General features: G+C 43.0%; 1 protein-coding gene across 5 annotated transcripts in view; it reads right to left on the minus strand.

Annotated features, from left to right (window-relative positions):
* Positions 1-27,072, minus strand: part of OPCML (opioid binding protein/cell adhesion molecule like) — a 1,155,658-nt gene that overhangs the window by 726,479 nt on the left and 402,107 nt on the right. The window contains exon 1 of one of the 5 annotated variants that reach the window (XM_065529261.1): positions 6,035-6,199. The exons of the other annotated variants lie outside the window; for them this stretch is intronic. The gene's annotated coding sequence lies outside the window, so the exon portion shown is untranslated. Of the gene's footprint in view, positions 1-6,034; positions 6,200-27,072 lie in introns of those variants that run through there. 5 annotated transcript variants of the gene reach the window in all.

Raw genomic sequence — 27,072 nt, forward strand, 5'->3', positions numbered from 1 at the left:
GAGTGGAGTGGGCAGGGGAGCGGGCAGTGGGAAAGGTGAGTGGGAAAGGGCAGGTAGGGTTGCAGGGAGAGAGGGGTGATGCTGTGGGGTGGATGCAGCCTCTTCCTGCCAGTGCAGGATTGTACGGAGTCAAAGGAAATGAAAGTTCTAGGTCCATCTCTTTATGACTGTTCACTGCTTTGGGCCTGGTCTGGAAGCCTGAAACTCAAAGACAGCAGAATCACCAGCCCTGCTTCACCACCACTCATCAAAGCTCAGGTTAAGAGCTGAGGTCTATAGTGAGCCTCTCAGCCTCTGGGTTCCCAGGGAATAGCTTCTTATCTATTGGAATATATATGTATATGTATGTATATACATATTCTAACATATATTTGTGTGTGTATACACACAAACACATACACACATGCACACACATTTACTGAGCAAAGCACTTTGCATCTAATGTGTATAAATATCATTTCCATTTCAAAGACCAGTCAGTTAATAAACAAATAAGCAGCTATGATGGGCAAGGTCATAGGCACTAGGGATACAGCAGCAGCATTGCCCTTGTAGAGTTTAAAATCCACTTGGAAAAATACAAGAGCTAAGCTTTCCTGAGCCCTTACCCCATGTCAGACACAGCTCCACGCATTTTTCATGAATCAACTAATAGGATCCTTTCAACCAATGTAGACAGCAGGCATGGTTGCCTCCATGACACATGCTAGCTGAAGTGCAGGTATGTTGAGGCAGTCACCCAAGACCACCACCTAAGAAATCATAGTCAATAATTGAACTCAGACCTGGCTTCAGTGACTGTGCTTTTAAGTAAGTGATTCTGTTCTTGAATGGATGAAATCAGTTTGGAGGGGTTAGTTTTGTGAACATCACTCAGTAATTCTGATCTGTGTCAAGAGTTCATGCTTTGGTCAGTCTGCTATGATCACATACATCTCCGAAGTTTTCCCAGTTGGTGAGAGATGATCTGTTTTCAGGACCAGAGCTTCCAATGGCAAGGAAGATACTGAACACCATCAGTTCTGATAATCACCCACAATTCTACTTACTTACTGTAATTCACTAAACACCCTACCATATTAGTTTTTCTTTTTTTAGATGGAATCTTGCTCTGTCGCTCAGGCTGGGATACAGTGGTACAACCTCGGCTCACTGCAACCTCTGCTTCCTGGGTTCAAGCGATTCTAATTCCTTAGCCTCCCAAGTAGCTGGGACTACAGGTGCATGTCACCATATCTGGCTAATTTTTATATTTTTAGTAGAGATGGGGTTTCGCCATGTTGGCCAGGATGGTCTCAAACTCCTGAACTGAACTGATCAACCCACCTCGGCCTCCCAAAGTGCTGAAATTAACAGGCATGAGCCACCGTGCCTGGCCCCCATCCTATTCATTTAGATATGAGATTTACCTACCAAACCATAGCATTTCAATTAATCTATAACTGCACTGAGTCACTTCCTCTGTCTGGCAGAAACTTTCTAGAAATTTCTACTCTGTCAGTCATCAAAACCTATGTTATCTACCCACCTACCTCCTCAGTGAATGCCTGCCAGGAATAGATATTCATTAGGATAGATAAAAGACATCCTTGGAATGTCCTGATACACTTCAGACAAGTCCCAGCTGGGAAAACTTCTGGGATGTATGTGATTTTAGTAGACTGACCAAAGCATGAGTTTTTGACACAGATTAGAGGGGGGTGCTAGGAATCCTGGGCCAGGGGTCAACATGGAAGAGTTAGAGACTGCTACATCTGTTTATTACTGTTCACACAATCTCATTTTTACTCCCCAGGCTGGTGAGATCTGGGGAAACAGTTTGTATCTAATTAGATTACATTCTCATAAATCTTTTAATTTACACTTGATAACACCAAAGTTCATTTGTTTCCTGCCTACCCATTTAAGGCTCTTGCCAGCATATTTTCCAGATGAATACCATTTCACTTCTTGACAATCCTTAAGACCTTCTAAAATCTTTGAGATTATAAAAAGTCTTTTGAGTACAAATATTTTAGACAAGTGGTTTCAGAAAAATGCCCCAAGCAACTTCTAATATTAACATTTCTGTTCCCAGGAAAGTGATCATCTATAATTATGCCTTATTTTTTGCCCTTAAAAGTTACAAAATATTCATGCCATCTTCTTACGATTATTTGAAGCATATGCATATTGACGTAGGGCCTGGTCAAACGCTTATCGAAAACCCATATTTTCAAGGCTTCCATATTCTCATATGCATCCATATAACATTTGAGAAAGCAACTTAGGAATAGTGTAAAATTGTTGTTCCGGTAATCGTAGAGATAACACTAGTGGAATATAGGTAGTCGTCCTTGTCTACTGCAATGTCTTTCTGAAAAGAGCACGCATGGTGGTAATCATATAGACATGGACGGAGCTTGGGATTCTTGAATTCGAGTTCCAGCTCAGCTGCTGATGGTTGCCCAAGCTTGGGAGAGTCTTGGAGGAGCAGCGGCTAATCCTCTTGGAACTTCCTTTCTTTAATCCATAATAAGAGTGGTAGGGTAAAGTCTTCTTCAAGAAAAATGGGTTTTGCACTGCCATCCTGCTGGCTAGTAACAGACCTAGAATTGCTGAGTCAGATCTCTAGTTCCACAATGTGATCATGGGAGTCCTCAGGCACTTTTGGGCAGGAGGCCTCTGATTTCTGGTTGACAGTTTCTCACATCCTCCTGGGTGCTTAGTTTTCTCACATTCCAGCACATGCGCAGAGTCTGACAGTGGTTCTTCCTGAGGAGTGGAGGTGTGGAGCATGGAGGGTGTGTGAGAGCCACCTGGGCACATTTTTGTCAAAATATATTTCCCCTCCCTATACCTTTCCTCTTCTTTCCAGCACAACTCAACATTGATTTACCTAGCTAGCCACCTGTTAATTTCCAGATGATGCTGACATGCATCTCCCAAATCCACCTCAACTAGAAAATTCAACATACCTGCTGCCCCAGGTAAACTGAAATCTACCATCTCTCTCAATAAGGGATTAGCAAAAGCTCGCTGACACTGCTATGGCATTTGGCCCTACAGCCAGCAAGTAATTCTATTCTCCAGCTGCTTTCATCATTATAAGGTATTCACATTCCCTTTTCATTTGGAAATCACTAGCAATGTGCTTCTAAAATACTGCAAAGATAGATATTCTAAAATTCTCTCAGAGCCTTCTGAAAGCAGAAATAATGTTTTTCCATGACTTCTTCCTACGAAGTGACTTGGAAAAGAATATTTCAATCTGCAGAATCAATTCCCTCTCAGACCAGTGCATACACTGTGACAACCCCAAGGACACGGATTTGAAGAACTTTCTCCTATGACATCATTCAGTAAGAAATTCCCTCAATTCCAGACGCTTTATTGATTATATGGTTTGGGATCAGCCTTCTCATTTGGGTGACAGATGATTCTCGCCCTTGTGCTACCCTTGTATTTCTCAGACTTTAAAAGATTTTGAAAAGATCATGAATATTAAACAGAGACCCTGGGTGAAGAAATTCTCATGCTAGAGACCATATTGTTGTTTATCAAAGTCTGTATTTTATTTAGATACGTATTTGCTGGGTAGTCTTTTTATTGTTTGCCCTGGTGGAAATGACAAGCCATACACACAGTTTAAAAAATCTTTGCTTTTAAGATTTAAACAAGGGATGTGCCTGAGCCAAGGGCAGCCTCCAAGGGTGACAAGCTATTCTGGACGGGTTCCCCACCTCCCTCCCCTGAAGCTGCTTTATCCAGGGCCATCTGGTCAGCCCGGCATGCTTGGAGGAGCAACACAGGGGTCCAGATGGATGGGTTCTTGGAGAGTTCTTTAAAGACCCATGCACCCAACCCCTGAATAACCATATGCCAAAAGGTCACCTCCTCCTGAGTGGCATCCTTCCTGGGTCTCTCTCTGTGATTTTTCATTCGGATTCAGCACCCTGGTGCTTTAAGGGATTATGGGGTTTTAATTAATTCATTATTATAATTATCCTAAGTGCTGGTATCATTGGTGTCGACCATTCCATGCCATCTGAGGTTTCAGAAAATAAAACCAAAAGGAGGAAGTGGGATATGCCAAGCGGTCTCTGTGCCAGACAAAAGCAGAGCCACCTCCGAGAAGTTGGCAGCATGGGTTGGGTCAAAGTTTGTCAATGTGGTCACTGTCCTTCAACGTGAATGCCAGCAATGACAACCACACCTTCAGGGCGCAAAAAATGGCGTTATCTATGCTCTGCAGGTGGGTACCCAATGGAGAGAAGGAAATGTAAGCGAAGAGTGCAAATGAGAGGGGGGATTAGTCTATTTCTCCCATACTTAAGCCATGCCCTCAGGAAATCTTTTTGAAAAAGGCATTTTAAGAAAGTGAATTTATTCTCTGATTCTCTTAAGTCCAGCTTTCCCTGAAGGTGAAGGTTAAGCAGTCTGACATTTACAGTTGTCTCTCAGCCCACGGGCTCCCCCATTTTGGGGGCTCTTTGCAAAGCTCTCAGCAAATTCATTAGGATGCAGCCAACCACAGCAGCCTGGTATCAGGACATCTCCTCTGCCCAGGGCACCCGTCTTTATGGCTTATCTGCTCCATCACAGATTCAGTGGCCCCTTCCCAGAGAGATAAGTCAATGCAACCTCAACTGGTGGCTTGCTATGAGTGGAACACACTTCACAAGAGTCCCTCAACAGTGTGGGAAATCTCATTAAAGCCTGACATTTGCTGAGCATCCCCAGAGGGCAAAGGTGTCCATTCCAATCACAGAGCCCCTCTGCAGAGCCCAGCAGGCAGTATGGGGGCATTGAGACTGAGCCGTTATCTTCAGGTCCCTTGTTCCTCAGCCTTCATCACGTTCTGCAACCCTGAAAGCCTCATGCACCCCTGCAGAACCCTTCTGATTTGGATCCTCCAAATATTTTCCTCACCTCTGCCCTCCCATCATTTTCCTCATTGTCTCCTTGTACAATAACTTTGCCAGCAGTTTGTTCAAAACCAGCGTAGGAACCTGAATAATCTTTCCATTCAATTTCTTTCTACCTGCAAGAGAACGGAGAGACCTAAGGAAGCGAGGTCCTCCCAGCGGACACCCAGTGAGGAGTCACTTCTTTCCTGTGCGTACCTGGACGTACTGGGCAGTTGTCTCTGGTTAAACCCCATACGGGTTGGGAATTCATACAAATAAGGACAAAGAGCCCCAGCGGCCTAAGCTCCACACTGTCCAGGCAGCTGTTTGGAATGGTGATTGCAATCACTGGGGATACACTGATTGGCTACAATCCTGGTTCCAAGAAGCAACACTGGGAGGCAGCTCCTTTCTCAATGCTTTGGATGTACAGAGAGGGTACCTAAGCTACCCCAGGAAGTTGAGGAGGTCACTTTTATATAGACTTGTATCTATTTTCCCTAAGTGAAAACATCCCTTCCCTGGATTCAGTTGTGGTTAATTAATCAAAGCCATTCCCTGTGTCTACGTTTGAGCTTCACCTACCAGAACTCTTTGTAATTCAGCCTCTATCTCTTTTTCTCTTCCTCTCTACCCCACCAAATATGCAAACATTCTAGCACCTACTGCATCAGCTACGTATTCATGTTTTACATACAGAATCTCTGCTTTTCACCAAAGCCTTTAAGATATTTATATCATCATTCTATAATCCCTCCCCTAATGGTTGTATGTGAACTGTGTATTAGTGTTCTCCAGAGAAACAAAATCAAGGAGATATATATATATATATAAAATATATACAAAATATATATTATATATATGTATAATACATATAAAAATATATTATATACAAAATATATATAATATATAAAGACACGTGTATATATACATGTATATATTGTATATATAGCGTATATATTATATATAGTATATATAGTGTATATATACACATACACATATATACACTATATATACTATGTACATGTGTATATATGCAGTATATATACTCTATATATACATGTATATATACGTACTACACACACACACACACACACACACACACACATACAAATGAGACAGAGAAGTTATAGAAATCGGCTCACATGGAGGATGAAAAGTGCCACGTTCTGCTGGAGAACCAGGAAAGAAGGAAAGCCAGTGGTATAAATCAATCTGAGTCTGAAGGCCCAAGAATCAGGAGCATTAAGGTTCCAGGTCTGGAGAAGGCGATGTCTCAGCTCAGACAGAAACACATTTTCCCTTCCTCTGTCTTTGTGTTCCGCTCAGGCCCTCGATGGACTGCATGATGCCCACGCACACTGTGAGGGTGATCTGAATTCAGCCTGTCAGTTTCAGTGCTCATCTCTTCCAGAAACACCTTCCCAGACACACCCAGAAATAATGTGTCACCAGCTATCTGGCATCTTTTAGCTTCGTTGAATTGACACATAAAATTAATCATCACAAACAGCACACAGAAAAACGCAGGGGACAATGGACGAATGCATATATACCCACCATCTAAATGTAATGTATTACATTCTGTCACTGTTACTTTAGACGTTATTAAAGAACGGATAAAAATCTTGCAGATGGAGTTTAAGTCTCTTTTGACTCCTGCCCAATCCTATATAAGCAGCCACTATTGATGTGTATCTTTCAAGTCCATATTTTTATAATTCTTTTTAGGAGAACAATGAAGTGATTGAGTAACTTGTCCAAGGCTACCCAGCTACTCAAAGAAACTGGGCCTGGAATTCCAGCTGCCTCCTGGGATTCGAAGCCACAGGGACCCACATTCACATGCAGGAGGTTGACAAAGGGGTAGCAGTGAAGAAGGTGCACGTCATCACTGAAAAAGAGAGTGCCTGGAAGAGGGGTAGGTAGGGAGAGATATGGTTCTTTTTAATCAGCATTCTGGCAGAGAAGTGGTGGGATGGTACTTTAGATGGCATCCACATTTTCACTGCATGGCTAACTCTATTGACACTAGCTCTTTTCTCCCATCTCCAAACTTTCAAAATATAATGAGAGTATCTGTAAACCTAGGAAGGGTAACAAGAAGCTGTCCTTAGATCTGCCCCTTTCCCCCTTTTGATCCATCATCTTGTACTTCTAGGCTTAAATGGGGTTGCCATGTCCTGTAGTGGATATTCTTCCAGATCCCTGGTAATTTAAAATGCTATCATTCTAAAGTTTCAAGACCCAACCATTTTGGATCTCCTTTGTATATCTGCCAAATGATGATAATTGTAGGTCCTCTGACTATCTCATAGGATCATTTGAAGGAGAAAATGAGTCAAAACTCATTTATCTTGACTGGGCATGGTAGCTCATGCCGGTAATCTCCCAGCACTTTGGGAGGCCGAAGCAGGAGGATCGCTTGAGCCCAGCCTGGCAACATTGTAAAACCCTGTTTCTACAAAAAATACAAAATTAGCCGGGCGTAGTGGTGCATGTCTCTAGTCCCAGCTACTCGGGAGGCTGAGGTGGGAAGATCACTTGAGCCCGGGAGGTGGAGGATGCAGTGGGCTGAGATTGCACCACTGCATTCCAGCCTGGGTGAGACGGAGGCTCTGTCTCAAACAAAAGTCATTTATCTAATAAATATTTACTAATTATCTACAATGTGCACAGGTTTGTGCTAATAGGGATACAAATGTGAACAAAACAAATTGCTATCATCACAATTTATCATCTATTTGAGAAGAAAAAAAGAAAAATACTAAAACGTATTTTTCTAAAAGGGGAATATAAGGGACTATGCAAGCATCAAGGAGGGGCACCTCATATGGACATAAGAGACAAATGATAAGACAGGCTTCCAAACAGGGCTCTGAGTGATGGGTCTGGTTGGCCAGCAGAAGACGGGGGGATTATGCACTTTGTTCCACACATGGAAGACAATGTGGTTTTTAAGACATGCTGGTCCTGTGGTGCAGACACCCATCAGTCCACATCAGCACAGCATGACTGGTTTCCCTTGAGTTTTTTCCAGGAATCCCTTATGCGATCTTCAGCTCCCCTGCTTGCTGTCCTTAGTCTTGATATTCTTTACCACAGGTTTCCTCACCCATTGATCTCCAGCACCTCACAGTGACTGCTGAGAGTGGAGGCATACTGAAAACTGATGGAATAAAGGAACTAATGAAGAGAGCCAAATGCATTGGCAGCCCCATCCCCTCGTGCCCAAGGGATTCCTCGGATACCCCTATGGAGGTGGGATCCAGGTTCATTGCTCTTCTGACAGTTGTCCTAATGCCTGCCTTGCAGAGTCAGTCTGAAGGAGCTGGCAAATAGTTTTCTCAGCCTCCCCTTCCATTTCAAATGTAAAAAGTAGGAGGGATAAAAAAAAATGGAAGGGGAATAATCTCCAGAAAGGGTTTCCTTTTATTCCTTTTGGAATCCACTTTTCCGTATCACGCCCTGAGCCAAGTTTTCTACTCCACAAAATGAACTTCTCCCTCATGTGCAGGGCATGGCTCAGACTTTCAAACGGTGTAGTTCCTGCCAGTGGAGAGGACCTCTGGAGGTATCTCAGAAGAAGAGCAAATCGCCGAAGGAGCCTCAGCCACAGCTTGGCATAAGCAGCCTTCTCATGGGTGGGAGCTCTTTGTCTACGGACTGTGAACTCCAGGGTGGAAAAGATACAGATTCCCAGGGCTGTCAGTGTTGTGCCTGAGAAAACTGGATCTTTAAAACCAGTTTTTCATTGACACCATGAGAGGGAGAGCTGTTACTGTGGCCAAGAGAGTGGAGAAGAAGCGGCTCAGCCTGTCTGTCTCATAAGGACCCCAGGAAGCCCTCTCTGTAGCTGGGGCTTCTGCTTCTGGCCACAGTGCAGTAACAGGGACCAGTTTTGACCTCATACCTGAAACAATAAAAAACCAGACAGAAAACCTATCGCAATAATCTGCAAGGCCCTGAACATCAGTTGATGAGAGACAGAGGTCCGCGAGAGCTGGAAAACAAAGTAAACCCACAGTTGTGACAACTCATTGCCTTAAGAGTTTACATAGGGGAAGGGGAAACAGGTGGGAACTGAAAGACTCTCTGAGTTGAAGAGATGAAGTTGAGAGTCTGGGGGAGATCAAAGCAGTTGGAGTTTCCAGAATGGAGTACTAGAGAGGAGAGAGTTAGCTACACAAAGAGAGAGCTGCAGAGATCTACAAAGAACTCCTCCCAAGTACTCAGTTGAGTACAGATCAGACCATGCATGTAAGGAAACTACCCAAGGCAGGGGAGAGGATTAGTAGTAGCAGCACACAGGGCCAGGAAGAGTGCCTGCTCCCAGCCACCACACAGTAAAGCCATGTAGCACACCAGATATTGGGTAGAGTGCACTGAAATATTTTCAGTAAGGAGGGATTAGTCCTAAGTTCTGCCTAGTACATTTCAGAAACAAAACCCAAATGGATGAAATTATTTTCATGTAATTCAAATGTATCCCAGGACAAAGGTCAATAATACTTATAGAAAAATAGAAATATCTTGTGCATAACAAGATACAATTCCCCATGTCTGGCATTTAATTTAAAAAGTATCAGGCATGTAAAGAAGCAAGGACTGGGTGTGGTGGCTCACGACTGCAATTCCAGCATTTTGAGAGGCTGAGGTGGGAGGACTGCTTGAGGCTAGGAGTGTGAGACCAGCCTGGGCAACCTAGCAAGAGCCCATCTCTACAAAAATAATAATAATAAAAAGCTGTGTGTGTCATGGCACATGCCTGTAGCCTCAGCTACTTGGGAGGCTGAAGCAGGAAGGTAACTTGAACACAGGAGTTTGAGGCTGTTGTGAGCCATGATCACACTACTGCACTCCAGTCAGAATGACAAAGCAAGAACTTGTCTCTAAAATAAAATAAATACATAGATAAAAATAAAGAAGCAGTAAAATATGATTCATATTGGAAAAATCAGTCAACTGAAAAAAAAATTGACACAGATATTAGAATTAGTAACCAAGGATACTAAAACAATTATTATAACTGTATTCCATATGTTCAAATAGTTAAGCAGAGACGTGAAAAATGAGCAAACAACAATCATCTAAGCCATACTTCCAGAGATAAAAAGCTACAATGTGTGAGATAAAGAAAATACTAGATAAGAATAATGACAGATTGAACAATGAAGAAGAAAATACTGAACTCAAACATACAACAATAAAAACTACTGAAAATGAAGCATAGAAGAAAATATAAAAGAAAATGTGTAGAACACTAATGATCTGTGAGATAACTTCAAGAGGTGAAATATACATGTAAATGGAGTTGCTATAGGAAAGGAGAAAGGAACATAAAAAATGTTTTTAGAAATATTGGCCAAACATTTTTTTATTTACATTAGCACCAAAAAATTGAAATACTTTGATATAAATCTAACATAATATGTACAAGATCTATTTGAGAAAAACTACAAATTCTGATAAAATAAATCAAAGAAGACCTAAATAAATTGATACTTCGTGTTCATGGATAGAAAGACAATATTATTAAAACGTTACTACGATGACTTAAGACTGTAAGTTCTTTAATGGAAACACAAAGACCCCCAAATAACCCATACAATATTAAAGAAGAACAAAGTAAGAGAACTGGTACTATCCAACTTCAAGACATACAAAGCTACAGTGATCCAGACAGCGTGTTATTAGTGAAGGAAGAGACAAACAGATCGATGTAACAGCACAGGGGACTTGGAAATAGATCCACACAAACATAGTCAACTAAATTTTGACAAAGGAGCAAAGGAAATTTAATTAATAACAGATAGTCTTTTCAACAAATAGTGCTGGAATAATTGAACATTCACATGCCAAGAAAAAAAAAAAAAGAATCTAGACAGAGACCACTGTAGGCTGAATATTTATGCCACTCCTTCACTGCCTCTGCCAAAATATCTATGTTGAAACCTAATCCCCAGTGTGATGATATTTGGAGGTGGGAATTTGGGGTGGGGAATAGGTCATGAGAGCAAAGGCCTCATGAATGGGATTAGTGTCCTTACACAAGGGACCCTAGAGAGGGTTTTTGTACCTCCCACCATGTGAGGACAGAGCAAAAGATGGCTGTCTGTGAACCAGGAAGCAGGTCTTCAGCAGACACTAAATGTGTGTTTTGATCTTGGACTTCCCATACTCCAGAACCGTAGGAAATAAATGTCTGTTGTTTATAATCTAACCAGACTGTGGTATGTTTTGACAGCAACCAAAATGATGTAAGACACAGACCTTACATCTTTCCCCAAAATTAAATCAAAGTGGACCATAAATTTAAATGTAAAAAGCAAAACAGCACAACTTCTAGAGTATAACATAGGAGAAAATTATTTTTAAAAGTTCAACATCATATGTCATCAGAGAATGACAAGGTAAAACAACTATGATCTCCCACTACAGACCATTAAAATGTACTACAATTAAAAATACTGACAACCCCAAATGTTGGCAAGGATGTGAAGCAACAGGAACTCTCAATCATTGCTGGTGGAAATGTAAAATGATACAGACAATTTTGGAGACAGTTTGCAGTTTCTTACAAAGTTAAACATAGGCTTACTCTATGATAGAGCAATAACACCCTTAGGTATTTACCTAAATGAGTTAAATACTTATGTCCACATAAAAACCTGCCCATGAATGTTTGCATATATTTTAAGACCTAAAATTTCAAGTGCTGTCTTAACATCTTTGAACCTCACAGAGCCCAGATGTCTAATTGTATGTTCTTTTTGTCTTTATATGGACAACTGGTTTTTGACAAATGTGTTAAAGCAATTCAGTGGAGAAAAAATAGTCCTTTAAACAAATGGTGCTGGAAAAACTGCATATCCATATGCAAAATAATGGACTTCAATCCATATTTTATACCACATACAAAAATTAACTTAAAATGGATTACGGAACTAAATGTAAAATATAATGCTGTAAAACTTTTAGAAACATTCGTAAAATAACAAAGCGACATTTGGACTTCATCAACATTAAAAACTTTTTTGAAAGACATTGTTTAGAAAACCAAAAGACAAATACCACCGAAAGTGTTTTCAAATCATACAGCTAATAAAGAACTTGTAGATAGAATATACAGAAACTCTCATAATTTAATGGTAAGAAACACCAGCCCAATTAAAACATTGGCAGATGATTTGAAAAACACTTCACCAAAGAGGATACACCACTGGATAGTAAGCCCGTGAACAGATGCCTGACATCGTGAGTTATTAGGGAAATGCAAATTAAGACTGTAATGACAAGCCACTACAACACTATTCAAACAGTTAAAATTAAAAAGACTGATTATACCTGGTGTCGGTGAGGATATGGAGGAATTGGTCCTCTCATACACTGCTGGTCAGAATGTAAAATGATACATCTACTTTGGAAAATAGTTTGACAGTTTCTTGAAGAGTGAAACACACCTGTTATATGAGCCAGCCATTCCTCTTTTAGCCATGCACCCAAGATAAATGCAGGTGTACGCTAACATTCATATCAGCTTTATGACAGCTGCAAACTGGTAGCATCCCAAATGTTGACCAACAGTTGAACGGCCAACAAAACTGTGGTGTACTGATACAATGGAATACTAATCAGCAATGAAAAGAGATGACATATTGGTACACACATTTGGCTGAATCTCAAAATACTTATGTTGACTGAAAAGGAGCCAGCCAAAACAAGAGTACACTCTCCATGATTCTATTTACATAAAAAAAAAAATAGAAAATACAACTCATCCACTGTGATAGAAAGCAGATCAGTATTTTCCTGGGATTACAAAGGGAAGTAAAAAAAAACTGGGGGATGAAGTCCACAAAGATACTAAGGGCCAAAGATATGGAGATGGGTGGTTGGTAGACCGGCCAGAGGCGTTAGGGCTAGCATGAAGTCCTGAACTTTTCTGGAAGCTCTGTGAGGGCTTAGAACTAATGTTAGAGAAATCAGAAAGTTTATTTCAGGTTGTCTGGTGTCTAACAACTCAGAAATTAAAATTCTGCCTGCAAAGTAGGTCCCACACAGCCTGAAAATTCTCTGCTTTGTTAGAACTCAGAAGGCATGGCCTCCAAACGTTGCCTAATGATAATCAGGGCTTAAGTGGAATCGGAGGCAACAGTTCCTGAGATGTGACATCATCCTTAGGTGGCCTCAGGCCCCTGGGTGGCAGGGCGGCTGGAGTCTGGTTCGGAAGCAGTGTCCTGATTGTGCAATCAGAGATAATTGGTTTCTAACTCTGATCCCATTTATTCTTCCCATCTCCAGCCAGGAAAAGCTGCCTTGGCTCCTTTGTTTTTAGCTTCCAAATTTTCTTACTGTCAGCTGCTAAACATTTTTGTTTCTTACATACTCTGGCATCTTCTCTTGTCTACCTCATGCAGCCCTTCCCTCACCTTCGGGCTGCTCATCATTTACTCTCCTTGCCCCCTGGGCAACATGAGCAGCCCGTTCGTTCTCCCAATGCCCCTTTCCAGAAGAACCCCTGATCACCTTCGGACAATGTGTCCCTTATGCCGTACCCCGTGAAGTATAGTAGCTCCCCTCTCTTTCCCTTGAGCAGCAGCTACAGAACCCACCCTCCCTTTGATTAACAACATCCCCAGCTGCCACGCTATTTCCTTAAAAACCAACCATCCCTGTGTTTCTTACACCAGACTGCCAGCTTCCTGGGGCTTGCCTTGCCAGCCCCTTTCCCATCCACAAGATGCTTGTGCTCACTGAAAATGTCACTAGGCTTTTTACAGACGCCCAAGTAAAGCAGAACTCATTCATTCGGGGGGAGAAAAGCCTAGGTTGCAATGACTTTACACATCAATAAGACATATGTATAAAGCTGTTCAAGTTGTTAATGATTCACCATGAAACATCCAATATCACACGGGACAAAGCACCTTACTAACCATTAATGAATACGCATACACAGAATATGAAATCGCTCCTGAACTCCTTTCAGCTGCCTTTGATAATACAGGCTCCTGTATCATCCCTGCCATATAATGAAAACCTCAGCCTGAATTGTATCAATGCAAATCACAGGAGCTGCCTGCAAGCTTGTGTATTATAACTTATCTGTGGGGCCAATAAAAAGATATCCCATCATCAGCCTTGTCCACTTAACTATTAATAAGGAACTCCCAGGCCTTTCATCCCGTGGCCCCTCCTGCTCACATGACCAGCACCGCAAAACCTGCTTCACTTCCCCACTTGCAGACTTAACTAGGGAAAGGTGCTCAGAGTGGTTTAAGCATCTACAAAATGAAATCCACATAAAATAATAGGAGGGAGTTCTTCAGCGGTGCAAGGTCTTTCATCCCAAACACTGGAAGTCCCAGGGACTGAGGCACCTCTGTCCTGAGGCAGTCCTTCCATTTCTTTCTAGAGGCCTTCCTCAGAGTCTCAGGTGGGTGGGTGAGCTGCATATCCTTCCTGTGCTGTTGTTTCCAGGGCAATGGAGGCAGGACAGAAAGGGGAACTGGGTAGTCACTCCTTGGGTGCTCACTCTCAGCCCTCTCTTCCTGCTCCGTCTCCTCAGCCAGGGGCTCTTCTGAAATATCCTCCGACTTGCTCCAGATCTTGTCTGCTGCCTTCCTTGCTCCAAGGGAACTCCTGAGTGAACCCTGCAAAGGAGCCCAGCCCAGATCAAGTGAGATGAGCCACTATCTGCTACGAGCACCAGGTGGCGCTGTTCTCCCTGTACCCAAAGTCATTCGGTGCCAGGAGGGCACAGAGAGCTCCCCGCACCCCAGCTGGAAGGCAGCAGGGAACACCAATAAGGTTCCTTGGCTCAGAGCTATTGTGCATAATTACAGTCACTTTCTTTTACTTGTATTTTCTGGAGTATTTTTTCCCATTCCCAGACTCTCCTCCTCTTCATTTATTGGATATTGTTCTATTGCACATTTTACACACACTGACTGATTCCCTTTCTTTCTTGAAAACAGCCTCATGTTCATTTTAGAATCAAGAGCACTGAATTGTACAATCACTAAAAGGAAATTTCTGGAAAAACTGCTCTGAAAGGCATTTTTCTCCCTGTTTAGCATATCCTGCTTTGGCTGGCACTCCAGTTTGGTTAATTAACAACACACGGGCCTTTCATTTGATGGTATTCACATGTTTATATTATCTCTTGTGATCTTCACAACAATATTCATAACAATAAATAACAGCTGAAGTGTTAGTGATCCCTGCCTGTTACTGAGGAATTTAAGATGGACACACTAGCCTCATGATTAACACATGATTAGCTAGTTAACCATTGAGGTTCTACCAGAATCACATACTTTGACTCCTGTTTCTGTCCTGTTTTTCCTTCAATAGCTTTGTCTCTTTCTCTGTGCGAGAGGTAGGCATGGTGAGTCCTCTTCTTTACCCTCCATAGGGTTTTTTTATTTTTATTTTTTTATCAGTTGGGACAGACTGGGTTTTGTTTTTGAGACAGAAGGAGGGTTTCCTCTGTTAGGAAATGCTCTGCTAAACCTGTCCCTACCCAGCTGAATTTTCTATGTGGGCGACCAACAATCTCCCATAGATATTTAGAGTACTTTTAAAAGTCCTTTCATTGTAATATTCTGTGTAATCTCCATAACAATTCAGAGTAGGACAGAAGACTCCCAAAACACAGATGCGAAGACTGAGGCTCTATGGAGTTAGCGTTCCCACTAGAATGCCCTGGAGGGCCTATGTGCAGGACCCCCAAAGTAGCGCCCTTTTTCCACTCTGCTACTTCTCTCTACCTCAGTTGCCTCTGCAAATAGCGGAACCAAAAGTAGGCTTCTGTTTTATTTAGGAAAGGACATGAAGGATAAGTTATCTTAGAACCACAAGAGAAACAAGAGGTAAGCAGAATGTAATTACCCAAATTGGAAAATTGCCATATATAACAGCTGCAGAACTCCACTGTGGGACAAAAAAGCAATATTGACCAAGAAATACCATATTACCCTTCACAGACTCATTCTGATAGTTTGTTCCTCACCCATATTTATTCAAAAGACCTAAGAATCTATCTACTTAGTATGAGAAACTCATTACTGGCATTTGCAGATGCTCGGGGATGTAGTGTCTGAGACTGAGAGTAGGAGACATGTAAGAAAAATTAATAATGCATACAGTAAAACCCATTTAGGTTTCTATTTGTGAAGAAGGGCTCTTATGAGTCAAGATAGAGGAGTAAGAGTTTGGAATGACATGCATGAAGAGAAATACAGCAATGGAAGAGTGGGAATAAAGCTTTTGACTGTGGTGTCTATGCCTCTAATGCCAAACTCAAACACACCCTCAAACAAAGCAGAAGGAGCTTTCAGTGCAGAGCCCCAACTTTTTTCCCACTTCCTAGAAGACAGAGTTTGCAAGCACTGCAGAGGCAGACTGGGATCAAGGCTCCAGAAAGCAGCTTCCAGATCAATACTGAGGCCTTCGCAGCACACCAGGAGCCGAGAGTGGCTTGGAAGCATCCAACACTAAAAACAGAGCTGCTTCCTAATGGGCTGGGGAGGCTTGCAAGAGGCAGAGGTGGGAGGAAGGGTATTCCAGGAAGAGGAGCTCCTGGAATCAGGCACTCAGGCTGGAAAGAGTAAGAGAACAGGGAAGAGGAGAAAGGGTGGGGAATAGAGAGAGGGAAAGAGAGAGAGAATAAGGGAGTCAGCAGGTGGAAAAAGAAATGCTACATCGGAAGTAAGATTGGAAATGTAGGATGTGGCTCGATTTTGAAGAACCTAAAATGTTGGGCTTTGTTAGTTAAGGAAATACCACTGCAGTTTCTATGTGCACGTGTGTGTATGTGTGTGTGTGTATTTGGTGGGGAAGGGGTTTTAATGTGTTTCATAGGGGGTATTTTAGGGAATATTATTTTTCAATAGAAGGGAATGGTCATCAGAAGTCTGCTTTAAAACGGAAATTATTTTGAGAAAATGGTTATGACGGATGCCCTCAAAAGAATTTGCATATTTGCAGGAACAAAAAGGCCAAAAGAACCATTAACGTGAAGGATGGTTTTGTCATCGCTGGTTTAGTTCCTATTTAACAATAGGAAGCTCCGGGTACTTGTGGAAAGGTTCTGGGAGGTGGGGGCCTTTTTACAGAGCATTTGGCTGAGCCTCCCTTGAAAAACTCTTCTAAGTCTGTGCTTTTATTAATGATTCCAAGTGAACAACTATTCTGCCTTACTAATGCATTCACTCTTTTGGAAGGCTGGTGAATGGTCTTTGGAGATTTGTGTGTAAATGCTATTCTTATATTTGCTTATTTATATTTTAACTCTACTTAAAATGGAGATTTTTACTTTTATGCAGTTTTACTTAGGCACAGAGAGAAGCGAAGTGGATACAACACTTTTCTTCTAAAGATGCTGATATTACTTGCCATGTGTTTGTTTGTTTGTTTTACATAGAGGACTGACTCATAGCACAGAAGGAATGTCAAAGAGTTCTAGATACCTCTCATGCATTAGTTACTTCAGTAAGAGTCAATATCATGCTGGTCATATTGCTTCTGATATCTTTAGGATCCGTAAAATTGAATTTGGTGTATCATTATGTTATTCTGCTCCTATAAACCCACTTTGAATATCAAGGTTGCCTGAGACAGGCCAAGGTCCTGCTCAAGGGGGAGACTCACTCCAAGTTAACATTTTATGTCCTGCCTGGGAAAAAGAACCGAAATGTTGTCATTGTTTCATATTCCTCCCCTTTCCATTTAGGGAGAAGTTTCACACGTTAGCAGCAAATTGCACTTCCTAGCAACATCAGGAGCTCTTAAGCATGTCAGGAAAAATCGACCTCCAGTGAAAGTGTGAACAGTCTAGAGAGGTTTGCAAACAGCAAATTACATGCACCAAGAAGCTAAAATACAGGTTCCTTTTTCAAGAGTTCTTTTAGGAAGGTAGGTGCTAGGGTTTGAATGTGCTTTGCCCCCACCAACACTCATGTTAAAATTTGATTCCCAATGTGGCAGTGTTGGAAAATGGGGCCCAGTGGGTGGTGTTTGGGTCATGGGGGTGGATTCCTCCTGAATAGATTAATGCTTTCCTGAAAGCAGGTCCTCACTTTCACGGGACTGAATTAGTTCCAGAAAGAGTGGGTGGTTCCTCCCCATGTTTGGTCTCTTTGCACACACACCCACTCACTACTCTGCTTCTCTGCCATGTCTTGACGCAGTGCATGACCTTCACCAGAAGCCAAACAGATGCCAGTGCCATATTATCGGACTTTCCAGCCACCAGAATTGTGGGCTAAATAAACTTCTTTTCCTTTTACGTTTCCCAGCCTCAGCTATTCTGTTACAGCAACACTAAACGGATTAAGACAAGGGGTGCCTCTGTTCAGTCAAAGTAACTGTATGGTGAAAAGAGCCTCTTAGAAACCTATTTCCCTCCTCCTCCATCTATAGATCTCCTCTGCGGCGGCTAGACAGCTCCGATTTGGAGAAAATTTCCTAACCTCTCAAAATCAAGTTTCTTCACCTGAAAATAGGACAGTTTGCTTAATTTCCTGTTTGTAAATCCATGGTAATGAACACGCCTTCCACAGCCATTCCCATTATCCTCTTGGACTACCAAATCCCGTTTATGCCTACAAAGAAGCCCCTCCTCCCACAGATGAAGGGAACATCTCCCACCCCACTCCTGGTAGATGCTGCAGATTTTACTGGTTCCAAAGCTGCACCTTAGAGCAAACCCTCTCTGACACCCTCAGATGGTCTCACTCAGGTCTTCTCCAAGAGTAGGCATTCATAGAGATGCCCACATAATGAACCTGCCTTTACTGAGCTCCCAAGCATTGCCCGGAATGCCTGAATGATCAGCAAGTCTATTCTCCATTCATAAACCTAGAAAGAGGGTCTTTCATTGACATGAATCTCCTCCCCAGACAAATGAACAGACTTAGAATACTAAGTACAAATTAAGTTTCCCAAATTAGAATGGAGTGTATTTCAAAGTATTTGTTGATTGTATGGAGCTCAGCATACATTTTTCCAGATATGCCACAAATGATTGTCAGGGTGCCTCCAGGAGCCCACAAAAATAATTTAACACATGTTACTGAAATGCACTCATTATGGTGCTGCTACACTAATAATTAAGCAAAATCTGAGAACAATTGAACTATATAAATCAGCCTCCCTTCTATGAGTTCACTGAAGGTAGAAACTACATTAAATTCCTCCTTGCGCAGCAAAACAATAATCATTGCTAGCACTTTTACAGGGCTTACTGCGCACCAGAAACCATTCTAAGTGTTTAAATATCTTAATGAATGTAATCTTCACATTAACCTTCCTGTAACCTCTATTACTATCCCCACTTTACAGGTGAAAAAACTGAGACTCAGAGAGGTTGCCCAGTGCTAAATAGTTAATAAGTGGTGAAACAGGAATTTGAATCCAGTCTGCCTGGCTTCAGATCATCTGCTCTTCCAGAGAAAGCACTAAGGAGACATTTATTGAATATTTAGATCTAAATAAATAGCTTTGTTTTTATTGGGGTTCTGACACTTAGAAATGGAAAGGAGTAATAAGAAGAAATGAGGCAGGTTGAACTGTTATTCTTTAGTGGGAGCACCTGATGATTTAGGAGCTGTGGGAACAGGGAATATCACCTTTGTTGGGCCATGTCTAATTTTACATATGAATGCAGGGCTTGAGTTTTCCTCCAGTAGGCATATGACTCCAGTGCTTCTCATTCGGATCCGTCATGATTAGACTTTTATATTTTCCTCTCACAAATGGAAATAAAAGAGAACAAATGTAATTTTCCTGAGGTGACTAGGGAGTCTTAATGAGAAGAGAAAAAGAGGGAAAAAATAATGAGTTGAGGCCGGGCGCAGTGGCTCACTCCTGTAATCCCAGCACTTTGGGAGGCCAAGATGGGTGAATCACCTGAGATCAGAAGTTTGAGACCAGCCTGGTCGATATGGTGAAACCCTGTTTCTACCAAAAATACAAAAATTTGCTGGGCGTGGTGGCGCACACCTGAATTCCCAGCTACTAGGGAGGCTGAAGCAGGAGAATCACTTGAACCCCGGAGGCAGAGGTTGCAGTGAGCCGAGATTGCACCACTGCACTCCAGCCTGGGTGACAGAGTGAGACTCTGTCTAGATAATAACAATAGGCCAGGCGAGGTGACTCATGCCTGTAATCCCAGCACTTTGGGAGGCTGAGGTGAGCAGGTCACCTGAGGTCAGGAGTTCAAGACCAGCCTGGCCAATGTGGTGAAACCCTGTCTCTACTAAAAAAATACAAAAATTAGCTGGACATGGTGGCGGGCACCTGTAATCCCAGCTGCTTGGGAGGCTGAGGCAGAAGAATCACTTGAATCCAGGAGGCAGAGGTTGCAGTGAGCTGAGATTGCATCACTGCACTCCAGCCTGGGTGACGAGAGACTCTTTCTCAAAATAATAATAAGAAGAATGAGTTGAATGCTAACGTGTGTGGATTGAGATTGCCTCGTGGAGTGAAATGACCACTGCTGCAGCGGGTGAAGGAGAGGAACAAGGCAGCATGGGGAAGGCATGTGGTCTCCATTCCAAGCAGGGCTCTCCCATGAGGCCTCACCCATTTCTCCACTGAATCCTTACTCTTGTTTCCAGATCCAGTCCTCCTGGAGTTCACACATTCTTTTTTCTCTCTCTTTGGCTTGCTCTCCCTCTCCCTTTAGTTTGTATCAACTGTGTATACAGAACTGGTTTCAACAAGTCTTCAAATTTTCCTCCACAAAATAGTCTTCATCTTCTTTGGGTTCCTCAAGTCCTCTCCCAACCAGGGCAGCCCTAGCCTTTTCCCATTCTTCTCAACCCTTATCTCTATCTATCTTAAGCCTCTCTCTCTCTCTCCTTCATTACATACAGATGACGGCAGTTCATAACTGTCGCTTTCACACAGATGCTTCCCATATCTTTATTGAATCTCACCTTTCTCCTGCCTCCTGGGACCTTCACCTGGCTGCTCCCAGCAAGAATTAAAACCTGCTTTCTCTCCAGGGACAGCATAAGTTATTGCATTGAGCTGTCAACATAGCTTCAACCAGCGTATCTGAAGCTAAAATTACCTTTTCCTTCCTACTCAAATGTTTCCTCCTAATTTCCTTAACAATACTATTTAACCATTCAGGATAATAATGAGGATTAATATTTCCACCTTCTGTATCCCCTAACTTCAATCTATTAACAAATCTGATCCATTCTTCCTTCTCATGCTCTGCCTCATCCATCTTTCCTTTCATTCTCATTACCTCCACCCTGACTTTCAAGCTGTCCTCATTCCTATGCCAAGTTCCTTGGTTTTTAGGACATGGGTTTGCTGGGTTAGAGCCCAAGCTCTGACTTTTAAGAGCTCTATTAAATAATGATAGTACATACATCACAGAGCAGTTGATATGATTAGCTGGTTGTGTATTAATTCTCAATAAGTATTACTTATTAATATTATTTACTTTCCTCTAGTCTCACCTCTATCCCAATCCACCATGTCTTCTACCAGCAGAACACTTTTTAAAATGTATTGTTCTGACAATATGATTTCACTAATCCAAAACCAAAAAAGGTTGCAATTCACTAATAAATAAATTCAAAAGTCTGTAGCTTGGCACTCAATGTTCTTCTCAACATGTTCCCCAGTGGCCTGTCTTTATTCCACTCTGGTCAGAATGATTGGCCTATTGCTCCCAAGACCGATGTCCATGTCACCCTTGCTGTTTGAAAGCCTTCCCAGCCTCACACTGGAGCCTGAACTCTGCTCAAGACATTGCACTGATGTCCCTGGTTGTAATTTCTTTAACTTCCCCTGACCTATTTTGCATTTTTATCAGAATTGCTTACACAATACAAACTACAGATACTAACTACTATCTATTATTTTTATCCCTAGACTATCAGGCCAATGAGGACTGGACTTTGACCTTACTCACATGGGTAGTCCTGGCAGTACATAGCACACAGTCGTTTCTCATGCTTTTTGCTGAATAAAAGTGCATGAGCTGCCTATTTCCACTGACACACTGAATGGTTGATAACTAAGAAAGGTGTGAAGGAATGTGCAAAAGAGAAAGTAGGGTGAGCACGGCATAGAGATGGCTGTTGTATGATGGGAATTCTGATGACTGCAGGCCAAAGTCCAAACCTTTTTCCCCAAGTGCAAGAAATATGAGAAGGCACTTGGAGGTCTCTGCCCATACAACAAAGTCTGGGCAAAGAACTCCAAGTGCCCTTTCATATTCCTGCACCGTGCATCTTTCAACATGACTGTAATTGTGCAACTCAGGCATGGGCCATGCTGCTGGTTCTTGTCCTCAGATGTGGTTGGATACCTGCAGTCCAGTCTCTCCAGAGACCACATTCCTCACAAACAGCCCCAGTGTGTACTGAATATCTGCTCCATGTGAGGGGCCTTAGCAGGTGAGTCTGACTCCAGAGTGTAGTTGGATGTTGGATGGATGTGAGGAGGAAGCAGTCTGGCCTCCTCTGTTTCTAAAATAGAATGTCAGTGACATATGAACAGTAGCCTACAGTGACTGTTGAGAGACTGGTTAGATGCTCATTAGGTCTGTCTCTCCTTCTAAGGCTCACAGAAACTACCTTCATAACTCCCTTCCATTTAGGTGGAACACTATCATTAGTTTTGCTGAGCAGAATGAGAGTGAGAGTAACGTGACCATCCCAGGGTGAGGCCATGCCCTCTCCTCTCCCATTCTCTATGCGGTGGAATGACCAGCATGACCTAGAAACATCAGGTCTGCAGGTGCCAGATCCACAGCAAGAGGGAAGTCTGGGTCCCAGAATGCCTGCATGGAGCAGAGACTCCTTGCAGACCCACATAGTATTGTGACATGTGAGAGAGGAACAACAACAATTGATTAAGTACTATAATCTGTGCGTTGCTTACTAGAACACTTAGGATCTTTTAGAATAACTAATGCACTGTTTAAAGCCCTTCCCCATATCTCATCTCAGCTGGACCCCAGAGCAAACTGAGATAAAGGAGGCATGAATCGGATGATGCCGTTTTCCTTGTGGGGTAAATGAGGAAAGGAATGTTTATTGGCCTGCCTTAACCTCTCAACTAGAAGCCAGGACTGCTGAGAAAGTGTCTACTTATCTTTCCAGGTTAATAAATACTATTGTTGTTATTTTCTTCCACATTCCATTGCTGTAATACTAGCTGCAATCGGCTTATAAACCACATTGCTCTTTCTAAGAGGCAGGAAGAGGGAAGAGAGCAGCACGGCATAGGGCTCTTGAGACGCTACTCCATGGAGATGGAGGAGGGCTCGTATGGCCCTTGAGCTCATGCTGTTTTGTCTGGTTCTTGTTTTATGTCTGGATGTGAAGAGAGGCCACTTTGTCAGGGTCTGCCTGCCTCCTTGTGTCTCTTCCTCTTCTCTCCTCTGAGAGAGGACATTGAGGGGAGCTTCAAGAAGGGCATGTGAAGGAGGGACATCTCCCTTTTTCTTGCACGAAGAATGCTTCAGTCACTAGAAAAACAGGGAAAAAACAGCAGCCCATCTCTGCTCCATGGCACTCTCTCCCTGGGGCTGGTTCCCAGGAATTCTGTAAGGATTCAGCCCCATGCAACCATGGCACTCCCTGCCACCTGCCTGCACAGGTCCTGTGTAGAGCCTGGCTCCAGCCTGAAGGGAGACACACACGCATGCCATTAAGCAACCCCTTGTCCCTTTGGTTTAGAGGGTTGCCTTTTGACCCTCTTCAGCATTGTTTTATTTCTTCGGGCAGCTGGTGTATCCATTTCAAATTCCTGCCAATCCAGACGTGATGGCAAGGAGGGTGGGTTCGATCTGTGAGAACCTATCCGGAGTCTTTCCTGCAAGCCTGGGGAAGCCTTCAGCTGTGCTTTCGTGCACACGGGAAGCACCCAGCACACTGGCCGGCACACAGTCAAAGCTTCATAAGCATTTGTCCAGTGCATAAGTGATTAGATGAGTTTGATTATGGTCTGACTTCCTATACATGTATATCCATCCTTATCTTTATATGTTTATATCCAGTCTTATCTCAAACGAATTGAAAGAAGTGATCAAGTGTCTACATTCTAACAAAAGGAGCTATTTTTTACATGTCTTTTGGTAACAGGTAGCTAAGAGATGTTTCCATCATGTTCCAGTGAAACAAGTAGAAGCTATAGATCTAAATTCAAGCAATGAATCAAAAACAATACACAGACATCTGGGTGAAAGACAAAGTGAAATTAGCCCAGCCGAGCAGTGAATTAATTCAAGTTTCTGGGAAGCAGAAAGCAGCTACTTTGTGGGCATCTAGGCAAGAGGTATCCTGGGCTCTTAGCAACAACGGCAGCCAGATGGGAGCTGAGTCTTCAGGTGGCCTATGGGAATCGGCAGAAAGTGGCAGCGAGCGAGACCAGGTGAGAATTCATTTAAACAAATACGCTTTGGGCTTATAATGTATGCTTACCTGATTCTTTGGGGGATAAAGAGATAAAGTTGTCTACTATTAATTAATCTAAGGCTGACTACGATTAATGACAGTGCTATAACAGAGGCAGAGTGCTGTGGAAATGCTCGAGAAAGACATATTTTATCAAGGTGGGGGAGAGTGGTGATATCACAGGACATTTATGAGGAGATGAAATTTACTGAAGCTTTGCAAGTTAGACGCAATGTTGACTGGCAATTATAGAAAAGGGAGAAGGTGGAAAAGGCAATTATAGCAAGAGAGAACCTCTTAAGGGTCAACCAGAGAAAGGTAATTATTAAATTGGTCAGCAAGCAAATTAGACATGGGGGTAGGGGTAGCAGTTGAGAAAAAGTTGTGCTGGAAGGAAGCCTGGAAAGTTTGATAAGGTCACAGTGTTGAGAACTTTAAATGTGGGGCTTAAATACTTGTGCTTTCTTCTGAATGCAATGAAGAGCCACTCACAGCTTGTGAGCACAGGAGAGGCAGGACAAACAGAAAGGAGCAAGGTAACGCTTACGGCAGTGCACAAGGCACACTGGATAAGAAAGAGCTTTGAGGTAGGAAGACTGATTTGAAGGTGGGGACATGGTCGTGAGGCCCTGAGCTGGCGCTGTGCCCTCGGCTGTGTGCAGGAGGGGTTGGCACTGGAAGGTATAACCAATGGGCAGGCTACGGTTGCTGAGTGAATGTGCGGATAACAGAGAGGAAGGAACAAACAAAAATCTGGAAGTTGGAACCATGATGTCAGGAGGTGGAGAATGTCGTTTCAAAAGTAAAGGGAGGAGAGAGAATGAATTTACACTGGCGAATACCTTACAAGTTATTAATGATGTTCGTATACATTTCTAACAATGGTAGCTCTGTGACAATGTCTTATTATTTCCATTTCCAAATGCTAGCACAGATCCATGATTGAAGCAAGGGACTAGAGTTCTAAGAGCTGAGATTTTTACTATAGGCTTCCTGTGCCTGTACTGTGTGCTGCCAGATATATCACTCAGCCCTTCTGGGACTCTGGCTGCATAAAAGAAAAATGGGGCTACTAATGCCTACTAATGACCTTCTTGGTAAGGACACAGGGATGATGAGTGAGCTGATGCTCGGAGCTCTGGGTATTAGAGGTCATGATCAATGAGAGTGCGGAGATGCTCCCTGCCATGCTCTATCTTCCATCTTTTTTTTGTTTGTTTTGTTTTGTTTTTTGAGACAGAGTTTGTCTCTTGTCTCCCAGGCTGGAGTGCAAAGGCACAATCTCGGCTTACCGCAACCTCTGCCTCCCGGGTTCAAGAGATTCTCCTGCCTCAGCCTCCCGAGTAGCTGGAATTACAGGCACCTGCCAACATACCCAGTGAATTTTTGTATTTTTAGTACAGGTGGAGTTTCACCATGTTGGCCAGGTTGGTCTTGAACTCCTGACCTCGTGACTTGCCTGCCTCAGCCTCCAAAAGTGCTGGGATTACAGGCATGAGCCAATGCGCCTGGCCATGCCAGGCTAATTTTTCTTGAATTTTTAGTAGAGATGAGGTTTCACCATATTGGCCAGGCTGGGTCTTGAACTCCTGACCTCAGGTGATCTGCCTGCCTCAGCCTCCCAAAGTGCTGGGATTACAGGCATGAACTACCATGCCCGGACCTCTATCTCCTATCCTTGTCTGTCTCATGCATAAGTAGGGAACTCCCCCTCACACAGGCCCAGTAACATGACAGGGCTAGACCCCATGTTCACTGTAGACAAGGGGAAAACACACACGCACATTTGAGATTAAACTTCTAAAAAGAGCTGTCCAATTTGTCAGCCGTTCCCCTCCTGACCTTTGCTGAGTACTGAGAAGCCGTGGTGCCTTCCCCTGTAAGTTTCCCCTGTGTAGGAGACTCCGATGAATGAAGCATGCTTAAATAAATGTCTCCAAGGCAGCCCCATCAAATATTAAAAGAACAGAACTCCCTCAGTCAGCAATAGGGCACGGCACCCAATCCCTGAGTGTCAGGAGCTCCCACCTCCTCTGATCAGTTAAACTTTAAATAGCTCTTCAGGGGGGTGTGCCTATCACTAAGGCTGATAGGCAGTGCCACTTTCCACATGCAGGCTTTGTCTTCAGCGTCTCTCACCAAGCACAGAGGAACAGGAAAACCTGCTGACCACTCAGAAGGGGAGAGGCAGGGAAGGGAAGATGAGGGAGGCAGCAGGTCATGGGAGATTTGAGGAGTTACCGCTCTTGATAGTTCGGAGGCCAAAGCTGAGAAAGGACAAAGCTAGGCCCAGCTTGCACATCTGACATCTGGGAGGTGCGTCTTGAGCAGGCAGGTCACCGAGAAAGCCCCACCTGCTTCAAAATAGTGGGACTCTATCCTCTGAGTGGGAAAAAGGCCAATTTTGATGGTAAGCAGCAGTGACTTTGACCTTAGCAAGCACGTGAGGGTTTATAAAATGGGGATAAGAATGCTGACCTGGGATCGATGTTGTGGGAATTAAACCAGGTAATACACAGAAGGCATGGGTGGCTCTGCCTGATACTTCACAGGGGCTCCACAAAAGCCACTGTAACCCACCCTGCTCCCCATCTCACCACATCCCCCTTTAAATCAGTCCCTACCAAGTGCCAGGGACCAGAGCAGACAGGTCCTGGTTGTACAAACTGCAAACGATAGAGTCCCTGTCCTTGAGGAATTAATGGGTTCACACTGTTACTCATCACTTGTGCATACTCAGCTAGTTCATA

Source organism: Macaca fascicularis, chromosome 14, assembly GCF_037993035.2.
Source record: "Macaca fascicularis isolate 582-1 chromosome 14, T2T-MFA8v1.1".
Taxonomy (NCBI): Eukaryota; Metazoa; Chordata; class Mammalia; order Primates; family Cercopithecidae; genus Macaca; species Macaca fascicularis.